Source organism: Stegodyphus dumicola, chromosome 4 (genome assembly GCF_044657685.1).
Source record: "Stegodyphus dumicola isolate Sdum_Otavi_A_Nest chromosome 4, ASM4465768v1".
NCBI lineage: Eukaryota > Metazoa > Arthropoda > Arachnida > Araneae > Eresidae > Stegodyphus > Stegodyphus dumicola.
Genome location: NC_140771.1, coordinates 132,068,583 through 132,080,536, shown reverse-complemented (window position 1 = coordinate 132,080,536; position 11,954 = coordinate 132,068,583). Strand labels below are relative to the sequence as shown.

Below are 11,954 nucleotides of genomic sequence, written 5' to 3'. Positions count from 1 at the left end.
CAGTAATGGCACAATTCAGTTCTGAATCACTCAGCTAAAAAATAAAACAACTACCACTGCTCAAACACAGTCATATAAATAAGGATGCCAAGTCTTCTGGAGGCTTCGAGAAATATCTGTTTTAAGGCTATATAAATGAGTTTTTTACGGATACTAGAACTTTTGACAATAATCCCAAATGGGATCCTTTTTTTAGAATTTAAGCAATGATGGATTCAGTATTATAAAATCGACAATATTATGCACGAATTACATGGCCAAATATTCGATCAAATAAGCAAACAAAAAAACATTAAAATTATTACATAAAATACAGCAATTAAAGAATGAAATTTAAGATCAAAACATAACACTATAAATATATGCAAAAGCTAAAATGCAGTAAAATAGTCACACATGTATATTTATTTTGTTATAAGTTTTTGTTTATAAGATTTTGCCGAAAAAATTAGTTAATACCATAAAATAATTTTAATACTTTTTTATACCATCATTTCGTACTTCGTGTAACCATGTGCTTATTTTCAAGGTTATTTGTTTATTTACGCTGCTAAACCCTTGCAGTTTAAATTGCTAGTTACCATGCATTTTTGTTTCATCTCAGAGTCGCATACAACACTTGCTGCATTTTTTGACAATGTGCTTATCGTGCATATAAATAATGTAAAGTCATTTTACTTGACTTAAATTATTTTGTATGTACATAATTGATCCAAAAGTGACTAAATATCTTTATGCTGAAATAAGATTGCTTGAAATAATAATTTTTAAATAGGAAAAGTAGATTATCCTAACTTGTCACTACCGAGTGCGGATAATCGACGTTTCATTGTATTATAAATAAAATCGTGGTATACAATTCAATCATGTATCAGTGATGTCAATGAAAAATCAATTATCATTGATTGCACTTTAGATAAATAAACACCTTCATAATATGTCGATTAAAGTTCTCATGCACCAATCCTTGTAAAAGAATAATTGCTTTTAAGCGGAAGTATTGTCTCTATAAAATTTATAATTTTATTATAAGCACGTTTGAGCTAATTGTTTAATGTTTTCTTCATTATTTAATGTCACGAAAAGTTGCAGATGACTCATTTTCTTTTCCTTTACTGAGAATACCCCGAAATAACTCTCCTTTTCGCCAATGCAAACAAGATTCCCCAAAGACCACAACATGGATTAAGTACCCTTCTAAGCCATCTCAGGATCTTTAGGAGAATGTGATCGGGGCTTATGTTCAAGACGGCTTTGAGAGACCATGTGACAGTTATTTCTTCAACAGCCTTTTCGCCCTGTTGGGGCGGCTAGGGACGGTGATGTCCGAACTTACACTCTATCATAAGGCTCAAGTTCTGAAGGAATTAGGAAGCAACTGCCTGAGGAATAGGAGAAGCTTCTATCTTATTTACAGCAAAGTTAGCAGAAGAATTTTTGCTGATAAAGCTAAAACGGTAAGTATGTGATAAGTGACTTCTATTGTATCATCGTTATTTAGATATACTTTTCAGAATCTATCTCAAATTTTACTAACAAAACTCTTTTTCATCACTTTGTAGTCATGATAAAAATTAAAATCAAATTTTTATAAGTAAAGAAATTATTTCAATTTCAGGACAAAGAATTCAGATTGGATATTTTTTTCTAAATTGGCGATAGCAAGAAAACTGTGTTCTGTGTAATACAACTATATAAATGCTATTAAAGTCAGGACATTCCACTGACAACAGTGAAAGGAAAATATTCAATTGAAAAAAAATATATATAATACCATGGATGTTTGTTATTTGAAGTTACTAATCTTATTACGTTAATGCGTCGTTTGTTCTTTTATTATATGCAAAAGAGCACATTTTTGACACATTATGCGAAATAGTCAGCAAGAATAAGAGGTACACAAGCTCATTTAAAAGAACAGCTGAAATGCGCTTAACTTTTCTGACTGGTTGATCCAACTTCTTTAACTCCCCATTTTACTCTTGTTAGCACTAGTTTCAGAATTTAATTAAGCGGCAAAACCTTGACGATAATAAATTATTAGTTGTTTAATTAATAGTTATCTTGATGAGGAATCAGTTAGGTCTGCTATCAGGATCTCAGGATTCCTGAAGAAAATTTAAGTTACAACATAATGTGGATGGTTTGAAAATTGTTACTTATACTCTAAAAGAGCAATATATGTATCGCTTCAATTATAGCTGTAACTTCCGATTTTGATGTACGATTTACTTTAGCTAATATATTAATTGTATCGCAATTCTGTTCTATACCTTCTATTTCTACCGTCATTCTCCAACAGAAAGTAGAGTGTGAATTTGTAAGAAAAGTGAGTACTACTATATCCACACAATACTGGTCTGAGAAAATGAGCTGCTCTTCAAGACGACCAATGGATCTGTTAAGTGAAATTTAGTATCTACTCTAGCTTAGGGCTTTAAATTCCATTAGCTGAAAATGGATTGTTTAGGTGAAAATTTAAATGCGTAAATTCTAATTTAAATGCTTCTTCAATCCCACAAGTAATAATGGTCATTACTTAATACTATTTGTTTATACTCTAAGAAACGGTTTTATTAAACCTTTTAGTAAATTTTACCCCTTGTATTTTTACTGCAATAATCTCTTTAGATTGTCAAAGTGATAGCTTCACCGGAATAAGAATAATTAACTAATTGCTAAATACATAGAATATTAGTTTTAACCTTACACAGAAAAAATTTAGACTTGTTCTGCCTAAATTAGCATTGTTTGTACTTCTCCCGCTAACGACAACACTCAGAGGGGGATCATTGTTTTAAGCACGAGACGTCGCAAATGTTCAGATGCTAATCCAAAAGAAAGCATTTGGGAATAGCATTCTTCTACAAACTGTCGTTACCGAATCTTATGAGAAATCTTTAAATTATATATATATACAAATATGTGTGTCTACAACTTGTATATATGAGACATGATATGAATGAGTTGAAACTTGGTGGTAGCGTAATAGATGCGCAGCGAAGAAACTTGGCAAAGCAGACATCAGACATGGCCGGATTCAAAACAATTTTATTATTGAGAAAAGCAAGTCGGGATTCGCAATATTTGGTTCACATACGGACGGGCGCCTTATGCGCCCTCCGGTTTTGTTAACTCAGCTCATATTCCTTGAACAAAGAAGGTAGCCACAAAGCGTCTGGCCAGGAAAGAAGCTTAAGCGAAAGGTGACGCAACAATTCAGAAGAAGAAGGACGGGAGTCAAAAGTTTCAGTTCGAGTTAAAACGTTTTGTTTTACAATTTGGTGATTGGTCAAGAGGTATCCGCATTAAGTGTTAGGTAAGATGTTATAAAAAATTTGAATGGCGCAGTTTAGTCTTATAGCTCTATTCTCAAGAGGAAGTTCCCAAATTAAATAAATCATATCACGTCATGTTACGTCCTCATGTCAGACTGCTATATAATTCTCTAAAGATGTCCTGGATCAAAGATCTTGGAAATATCAGCTGCTATCGGAATGTTTTTCTGTCATCATTTCAAAATTCTGGCAAAAGCCGCCGTTTCGAATATGGAGTGAGCCCAACGGGCCCAACATTATTTTAATGTAAGATTATCGAAATGTCCTTCCAAAAAGGTTTCTTATTTGAAAGCGCCTTTCAGTCAGTTTTTTATGGATCCTTTAAGTCACCGTCTTCCAACTGGTCTTTCCTGACTTCTTCGTCAGTCCATTGTTCTGGGTCAGACAATGTTGAATTAACTTGATATACGGCCGAATAAAGGAATAATGTCAACAGCTTTCTGGGTAGAGTCGTTTAGAAATAGGTTTTGCATTTCCGTGTAGTGATCCTTTGCGATGACGAAGAATGGTGTCATATTCCTGGAATATCTGTATACATCAGTCAATCTGGTCTTCAGCATTCTTGAAATTTAATAGCCAGGTCTACGATGCATTATCTGTGACAAGCAGGAATTTACTCTGGCCACGACACGTTCTTGACCAAAACAGCACCGACACTCTCATTTCTCGAATCATGTCGAAAGTAAGATGTTTGAACTGAGTATGGGCAGGATTATCGCAGATGTTAAAGCCACCTTCCGTTTGTAAAATGCATGATAATATTCTTTTGCCCACAAGAAATGAACTTGATCTCTGCCAGTTTACGAAGTAGTCTTTAAATGGAAGGAAAGTGTTTCATAAATCTGATATAGTAGATACAAAGTCCCAGGAGACTTTTCAGCTGTGAGCATTTTCGGAGCATCTCCAGTCTTTAACACTGGACAGTTTTTCTGCATCCGTAGACGTACAGTTGGCAGATATATCATTCCGAGGTAACTAACTTATGCATGAAATAATTTACATATGGCAAAACGTAACTTTAGTTTGGCTTCCATCAATTTCTGAAGCACATTCCTAATATTTTCGAAATGATTTTCAAAACGTTTCCTGACGATGATGATGGTACTGTAATACATCAAACAGGCTTGGTAAGAAAGACCACTCAGCACGGTCTCCATGTGGCGTTCGAGTGTTGCGTAATCTAAGCTGCCTCGTCTTAAACTGAAAAGTCCTTGTACGGTATTAAATGCTTTCTTTTCTGGGTCATCAGCCTTTATTTATACATGCCAGTATTCCCTCTATAAATCAAGCGTCGAAAACCATTTACTTCTAAAAAGAGTGTTCAGAAGTTTGTCAATTCTAAGAACAGGATAGCTGTTTGCTTTCGTGATGACGTTCCTTCACCAATAATCAGCGCAAAATCTAGTTGAACGATTTTTCTTTCTGATCAGGAGAATGGGAGAGGGCCAAGTTTGAGGCACCACTTTCGTGCATGTTCTGTAGAAGTTTCCAAACCGCTTTATCTTCACCAATCGATGCACGAATTGGATTCTGCTAGATTGGTGGATAAATCCCCGTGTCAACTTCATGCTGTGACAAACTGGTTCTTCTTACGTCAGAAGATGCGCGGGAGAAAGCATCTCTAAATTCTTGAATGATACGTTCTGTAGCACTGCTCTCTTTACTGATTATCTGTGCATCTTCGGTAATTCGGATGTTAGGATCTCCGAGCACCCAGATACTGACGCACTGCTGGTTCATTTGACGCGGGTCGCTGGACTACATGCTGCATCCACTTGACCTTTATTAATGGCTTTCGCCTTATCACTTCCGTTGGCAACTCTGACCGGAAAGATGGTCCTTGATAGGTTGAGAATGCCGAAGCTACTCCTACTCCTTTCGGGCTATTAAAGGCCTTAGGATTTTCCATTATGTCTTATCAGAAGTTTCTGTTTTCTGTTATCGATCCACGTAGCAAAATTTCTGTTCTTTCTGGTACTGTAATATCATCTTGAGCTTTCATGTAGTCGACAATTTTAATTCCTTTATCTTTTATTCCGAAAAGGTTATGTCCACAGTGGCAGGATTCAGTTCATGTTTTTAAAATTCAAGAAATATTGTTTTACCTCATAAAGTCCAATTTGTGTATGCTAGGATTTGTAATATCTGCCACATATGCTTCCTGATGGTAAACGGTTGTTACAGTTTATGTAGCTGGCCACGAGAGGGCAAGTTTTTTACTTTTAGCTTGTTATATTTTTCTTACCACATTGCGGATTTTTGAGATAGATGTAGTGGCAACCAGAAAAACATGATGAATGTTCTAATGTAAGCATACAGTTCTTGTACATAGCTGTAAATAAAGCTTCTGTGTGATAAAAGTCAAAAGTAATTCCAAGCGTTCCTGTGGATATTTATTAAGAAAGGTTGTAAGGATCTTAAGTTTTACTAACGTTTATTTTATTTTAAATCTTTACTATCACTTCTTATTTTCTACTTCCGGCCAGAATTATAAGCGTTAAGGTTTTTATGCAAAGTTTGTCTGGCGAACGCCAAGTATTTAAGTTGTGGCCTTTTGCCAAGCGAGAGAGAGGAAGCAGTGAGTTCGAAGCAGGCCGCTTACCTTAGAAGTTACGCAGTTGCTTGTTGCCTTCCAGGCCAGAGGTTTTAATCCTCTTGATAACTTTTAAACGTATTGTACACTCTAAATTCGAAAGAGTCCTATCCGACTCTAAAGGAGTGATATCCCACCTCCCTCTAATGCCAAAATGGCATCAACCTCGAAGGAGCGATATTTCACTCTAGTAAAAAGCGGTCCCTTTTCACACAAAAACAGGAGTGACCCTTTCTTCGTTCGCTCTTCTTCGATAGTCAGATATCGCCCGACATTCGGGTGAAACCACACACATTACAAGGAGTTATAATAATAGTCTGCTCACTCCTTGATGGTGCGATTTTTATTTAATTATTTTATAGGCAAACTGAAAATTGGTATTTGCTATGTAAACTTTATAGCTGATGTATTGTTTTAGATATCTGGTTAATATTATCTCTTGAAAAAAATATTTTACACTACTTTTTAACATGCTATTGTGATTTTAATTATCTGATATATACATCTGTTTTAGATTTGCTACCTATGTACTTACTTAAACATTTATTGGCGATGAGATTTCTTTCCAGATCTAATGAAATATACATATAAAAAAATTGCATCCATATTAAAATATTGGAAATTCGGTGTAGTTAACATTCTGAAATACTTAACACTATCACTTCCTCACAGTACTTCTGATGTGAAATTACTTTGAACTTACAGAATATATTTTATTTTACAGAAACATGGCTTTTACCTTTATGTGTAGTAAGCAATAAAAATAAGAACGTCAATGCAACTTATATATAAAAACTGGAATAGCAAGATATTCACAATGAAAAACTTAACTTTTGAATAAAAAATAAGGTTTTTCAGGTACTTAAAACTTTGAATAAATATTTCAGATATTTTCAAAATTTGATTTAAGAAATCAAAAAATGCTTAGTTTCATAAAAGAAATTTAAAAAAAATCATTTTAGATGAATCATATATATATATATATATATAGTGATATACATTCTAAATTTTGTATACATATTTTAATTTAAAAAAGCAAATTATGCTTATTCACAAGATTTGGGCACGTAATCATGTAAATTGTAAGCTAAATTTTCCATTAAATAATCATTCTAGTTGAAAAAGTAATTTATTAAAAATAGTTCTTGACAAATTTTATAATGAAAATTTGAATGTGTTAGAACAGCTGATCATATGTGTCAGTAAACCTGTATCATAATCTGATAGATTTAACTTCTTAAAATGCTACTTATAAGTGACTATATTAATACAATTTGTGAATTGATGTTACTAGTAGTTTGTCTACTTGAGCATAATATGCATAAAAAATCGAATAATAAATTTTAATATACATTGAAGTAAGAAACAAATGCGAATTTAATTTCCCTTACATGAAAACTATTCAGCTTTATTTTTAATGTATGAGATTCAGAAAATAAGTAACCATAAAATACTCTCATGCTATTGTTTTTAGCTTCATATATTGCACAAAATATTGCAAAAGAAATGTTTCTATTTCTTATTACATAATTATGAAGAGCTTAAAATTAATTATTACCCCAAATTATGAATAAAGTCTAAAATCTTCAGTTAGCTTGTTACGCTTTCTATTTTTGAGAAGTTATATGCATACAAATTCCTATACATTAATCATTACAGGTGAATAAATGCTTACATATACTTTTAGACTATAACTTATTTTTATATATGCTAATTCCAAGTCTCATTTGGGAAAAATAAAGTAAATTTTAAAGTGAAATAATATGGATTATAGCTCACATGTGTAAGCTAAAAATTCATTTTTCATAATTCTGCTGAAAATTATTATGTATTTCATTTATTGATTAAATCCGAATAGGAATCATTACCATAACTGCAGAATTATAATAATTTCAATGAACAAAGTATTTTAAATATAAGTGAAAACAAGCATTGCATGAAAATCTCTTTATTAGGAAATATATGTACATATATATATATATAAATGGAAAATATGACACTAAAATGACATTAAAAATATGAAATGTAATGCATGTACAAAATGCAATAAATTCAGACTCGAACATGTATTTAAAGAGTCCACACAAGCTCTAGGAGTGCTGACATTATACAAAAGGCTTGCCACAAAATTATAAAATTTTGTTGATGTATGTGCATATTGAACGCTAAATACAAAATTGGTTTTAAATAGAATGTCAAATGCCTTCATGGCATGATTTGGGCATGCTTTTAAGTGATTTACTGCTTTAATATATAATGAACTTGTAATACACACTATAATGGGCTGTTTATTCTGAGCTGGTCCAAGAGATTCCATGTCTTCTATTCCCTGAAAATAAATTTCTTTATTAAGAACACATCCATTACCTATCTATTAGGACAAGTCAAATACCAATGAGCCATACTAGAAAGTTTATCTTTCCAATTAAAAAATATCGCCAGAAAATTTTTTCTTCTTTCAAAAATAAGTAATTCCTAGTAATTTTATTCACATAGAGGTCTTTTGCTTTTAGTTTCTGTAAAAATGCAGTATAAATACATATAGGAATATGTAAATATTATATTGATGCAAATATAAAATAGGATAGCCTATCTGTGCGTTGCTTCTTAATGAAAAATGTAATAAATAATGTACATAAAAATGTAAAAAGAACAAACTATATGGAGAATTAGTCTGTCTGTTCCTTATGAAAACAAGTATCATCCCTTCATAATAAACTATTGTTGTTCATAATAAACTATTGTTATTGTAAAGATGTTTGTTCTTGATTTCATGATCGCTATAGTCTGGCTGGAAGTGTATCTTTTGAATTTCACCTTGAAGCAATTTTTCCATCCCTTTACAAGTTTAAAAAAAAAAAAAAAATCTATGTTCACTGTATATACATGCATATATATGATTAGTGTCATGCTTTAGATTTAGATCATATAAAGGCATCACACATATTACAAACCATCTTATTCTCTCGAAATATTTGCTAGTATGTAGGTGACATTCAAATCAATGCAATTCCAATTCTACAGAAATTAGCTAAATGACCACGCATCATCTGGGGGTACAATAGTCGAAAGCAGCCTGAGAAGATGAATTTTAGCCACATGAGGCCAAATACATTCACTGCTGTAAAATGGCTCATTTTAATATAATCTGCCCTCTTAAAATGAAAGTTAGTGCAAAGCATATCAAAATTCCTCAATACTTACATTTAGCAAATATTAGAAGTGCAGAATTTGGATTTTTTTTTTTTTTTTTTTCAAATAACAACCTGATGCTAAAATACTTGCTTTGCATTTACCCTACAAAAATAAAAATAAAAGTATATATAAAAGACATATACTGGATAAAAATTGCATGTGAAATGTAATAATTAATTGAAACTATATAAATATCACACATGAACCTTTCAAGATAGAATATGTAGCAAATTTCAAAGTATATGCAGCTCAGCTCACTTACATATAGTATCAATAGCTTATTTACATATACATACACTGCAAACTAAAAATATTATCCTATGAAAAGAATTTTATAGCTAAGCATATGAAATTATTTTTTATGCACAGACTTATGCCAAATATTTACTCATTAATAATGAATAAAGCCTTTTTCCCTCTTTCTTTCCAATAATTTTAGCTGAGCAAAAGTTCTGTGAGCAAAACTAATGCTTTTAGGTCATCTATATATATATATATATATATATACACGTTTATTACATAATGATTACAAAAATATCATTAAAAAGGCCTTTGGCACTAGAGGCACATGCATTTACCGCTTATCTTTAAGAGCCAGAAGGAAAAAACTATAAGCCATTTAAGAATAAAGACCAATGTGAGTAATAGATGCAAAATTACTTTACTCTAGGTAATTAAAAAGTAAACAAAGAAAAGTTTTAAAGTATTCTATCATTTATAATCCTAATTAAATTCTATCATTTATAATCCTAGTTGAATTTTTAAAGATTTTTACCACTGAAATCAGCAATACTTGGTACCAGAAGATCAGGGCGTTTTGTTTCCACATATTTCAAAATTCTTGGGACATAAAAAGATGAAAACTGTATCTTTTTAAATGAAAAAAAATGAATGGTCAGTCCTTGGCCATTCACAACATAACAGCAGCGAAAGAAAGCGAGGAGGCCGCAAGAGAATTCTACCAGCTTTGTGCTTTTGCAGCGTTTACATTTACTAGATTCTTTGCGGTAGTGTTTTCGAAGGCAGGTGGAAGGATGGTAACTTTGAACTTCTGCCGTTCATAAAATTTCAGAATGCAGTTCCAAATACTGATATACATCTGTAAATTTTTTTCATGACTGTTGCGAGAAGAATTTTGCAAAGTAAAAATGGATTAAAAAACACCTAAGACTGAGAAATTGTACCATACTGTCTACAAATCAGCTGATAGAGTAGTAAATCAAACTTTTAGAATACTATTAATGATTTTGTGTATAAGGAAAACAAACAAAATAGTACTTTACGGTATTAGAATTAATGTTTTATTTCAAAAATAAACCCAGATATTTTGTTTTTATATATATCATTTTGACATTTTATAGACTTTTTATTGTGCACTGAGTGAGGCAGCAAGAACTCTGGCTACACCTCTAACAGTGTTCACATAACTTAGTTATTGAAAATGTAAACAAGCTGTGTTACCTGAGTCTTTAAATCCTATCTAAACCAGAAAATGAATTCATATGAGTTTATTAAAATCAGGTTACTTACATTTCTTTCCTACTTTAAAGGACTGTGGATAAGAAACGGTTTATAAGACTTGTTTGATACAACAATAGCTTTTGCTAATGTAAACAATTATATTATTTTGAACATTACTTCATCAGATCCTCACTCATTTTAATATCAATAGGAGATAATAATAACTAATTGAAATGAAAAGGCAATAATCTTGAAAAGTAATAAGTAAATGTCATTAGTTTAACTTTCTAACTATTGAGTTGATGTATATGAATTAATCTATGAATCATTTTAGAATTATCATTTAAATTAGTATATATTTCGACAATTTTGAAAGTATGCCTGACAAGTTTTCTTAGAAGGGGGGAATAAATAAATAAAAATAACCCGTCGAATTAGGTTTTCTCCCGCAATAGAAGGAAGGCGAAGCTGTTTTTTAATTGTGCATTCTATTATCTGTTAATAAAATAATATAATTTTTTAAATATGATAGGCACTGCCACAAATATAAGGCAATATTGCTTGATTTTCATATTATAAAATAAAAATGCATCAAACATTTAGGTTTTATGGCTTACATATAAAAAGTCGTTTTGTTTCAGTTGAAATAAAAATGTTTAGACATAAACGAATTTTACTATTTAATTAAGTCTGAAAAAAACATGCCTTACATTTTTTAGAAATAAATACTGTTTTTTTTAATTTTCTTATTTGCATTAAAAGAAATAAACATTTGGTGTACATATTATATATTGGCATATACGTATATTTGTCAGTAAATACATATTTAGCATAAAATAAATACATGTATATAGCATGTAAAGTCAACTGAATATCTGGAATTTTCAAAAATCCGGACTAGGTATAGTTTTTAATTTAAAACAGAGTAGAAAATAAAATTACCTTTTAGGACATTAACAGCATCTTCGGGAACTTCTTGCAGTTATAAAAATCTGATAATTTTGAACTATCATGTAACGCCTCCTGAAAAAAAAGTATTTTATTGTGCTACAGTTTAAAAAAAAGACAAGGGGTAGATAAATTTGACAATTTGCTGTGGCACAAGTATTAGGAATATAGAACCTATGTAGAATGGGACAAGGTACTAAAATTTTATGCTTGGTCTTTGATTGAAAATGAATTCTCATTAAATAGTTATCTGCATGAATTACCTGGAATATTTAATAATACAATAGTTTTCATTTTGTCATCAGAAAATCAAAACTTATTATTTTTTTTAAATAGCTGGGTTTTTTTTTAGTCCAAAGGGGCAATTCTCCCAGAAGGACTGTTAATTTCGTTTTGGCATTTTGCATATATTTTGCATT

The 11,954-nt window shown here is 31.4% G+C and overlaps 1 long non-coding RNA gene across 1 annotated transcript; it reads right to left on the bottom strand.

Annotated features, from left to right (window-relative positions):
* Positions 1–7,777: 7,777 nt before the first annotated feature.
* Positions 7,778–11,610, bottom strand: LOC118180387 (uncharacterized). The gene is made up of 3 exons (XR_015040518.1): positions 11,530–11,610; positions 9,136–9,228; positions 7,778–8,260 (listed from the first exon to the last, which is right to left on the bottom strand). It is a non-coding gene; the product is annotated as an uncharacterized LOC118180387 (long non-coding RNA).
* Between the last annotated feature and the right edge of the window lie 344 nt (positions 11,611–11,954).